The sequence below is a fragment of the Mus caroli genome, chromosome 3, assembly GCF_900094665.2.
Source record: "Mus caroli chromosome 3, CAROLI_EIJ_v1.1, whole genome shotgun sequence".
In the NCBI taxonomy this organism is placed as follows: domain Eukaryota; kingdom Metazoa; phylum Chordata; class Mammalia; order Rodentia; family Muridae; genus Mus; species Mus caroli.
The window spans coordinates 133,530,593-133,532,423 of record NC_034572.1 but is presented as its reverse complement, the minus strand read 5'-3'; the positions used below and the strand labels follow the sequence as shown (position 1 = coordinate 133,532,423).

General features: G+C 39.4%; 1 pseudogene; it reads right to left on the bottom strand.

Annotated features, from left to right (window-relative positions):
• LOC110291944 overlaps positions 1–1,620 on the bottom strand; it is a 5,094-nt pseudogene extending 3,474 nt beyond the window's left edge.
• Positions 1,621–1,831: the final 211 nt, after the last annotated feature.

Below are 1,831 nucleotides of genomic sequence, written 5' to 3'. Positions count from 1 at the left end.
CATCTTCTGGATATATGCCCAGGAGAGGTATTGCTGGATCCTCTGGTAGTACTATGTCCAATTTTCTGAGGAACTGCCAGAAAAGTAACAATTTTTTAAATCAAACATTCTAAAACAATATCATAAAAGTATACTAATTTGATACCAGAATGAAAATGGGAAAATATTGAAAGCTTCTGTTTTCCCTAAACGAACCATTTAGCTTTTTATGAGAGTTAAGATCATTTTGGTACAGTAAAGCACTGTGGTTCATAACTACACTAGTCGCTGGTCCATCTGAGCTGAGGTGTTCCCAGAAGCGTTTGCTGAAATTGTATGGGAATATATGAAACAGAAGTATGTGTTGCGTATTCAGAAGCCAGGCTGCCGGAGAACTTGCAGGCTGTAACATTGGTAAGCATTGCCAGAAAGCAGCTCAAGTCACTGTGTCTTGGAATATGAATTAATATTTGCCAAAGTTATACATCCAGAAAACCTTCACTATTGCCAAAATGTTTAGACCTTCCTATCCTTATCACTCAGTCCCATGTCCCCAGAAGGAGTGGGGACCATTGTTTTAAAGGTCTTAAGATTTACTTGTAAGCACATGTACAGATGACACACAAAAATTATTAAATATGTAAAATCTACATGAATTAATAACATACATGATTCTGCTCATTGCTGAAGTGAGAATGAGAAACTGGAGTGGTAATCTGGTTCGGGTTTGGTTTTTAATGTTTGCTAACGAGTTGCAAACACAGGAGTACCGACTGCACTTAACAAATCTGACCAGGTGCTGCTAAATTGTTCTTCCCCCTACCCCCCCCCCCCGTTTAGTGACAGTAAAGTTTTTAGCACACTGAGATTTTATATCAGGGAATATTAATCAAATTTGAAAATACCTCCATTCTCAGGCAGCTCTTTCATCAGTAAGGTCAATAAAGTGATCCAAGACAGCACAGGAGAAACTAAATTCAATCATACATCACCAGGACAGCCAGAATGCTGGGGCATATTGAGACATAGACTGAGAAGCTATAGAGGTGAATCATGACAGCAAGGCAATAGAGTCATAGGGAAGGTAAACAAGCTAAAATCAGTGAATCAATCCAGTCTCGGGAGTTGGTGAGGCCTTCAAAATTCCAAGGCACTGCCTTATTGAGAACAGTAATCATCCAGAGAAGGAAACAACGCAAGTCACAGACCATAATCTGAGATGCTCTAAAATCTCAGCCACAAATGGCAGTAGAATAGCTATTCGGGCAGTGGTAGGAAAGAACATTTTGGAGCAAGAGCTCGGATGGAAGGTGGCAGAAGATAAAATCTTTCAGCAGCAGTTCAGTAGTTTATCTGGGGAAGGAAGCAAAGACCCATGGTCTAGACACTCACTCCTCAGCAACAGTGGTGGTGGAACACAAGCAAGTGCTCAAACAAGTTATCAAGTTGGAGTAGACGTTAGAGCAGAGCAGATTGTGTCTTGTCTCCAGTAATGGCCATGCCACTCTATTTTGGGGGCTAGATGGAATTCTCTTCCTCTGGGCTTCTTCAAGTTTGTATCTCAGGTGTTGCAGATTATCCAGCTTAAGCACTTCCTCTTAACTTCCTTAGTCACCTCTTCAGCAGTAGTAACTCATTCATGGTCGTTGTTCAATCCATATTATTTGATAGTTACAGATACTGAAAACTAAGTCATAACTTCTGGGTGCAATTACTATTTATCTCACCTGTTACATCTCTGTAGGATGTCATTATGTATCTATATGTGTACATTATATTATATATAAAAATTGCTACTAGAAGAGAGTGTAATCACAACTCAAAAATAATCAAATAAAGAAGATAATGTTGG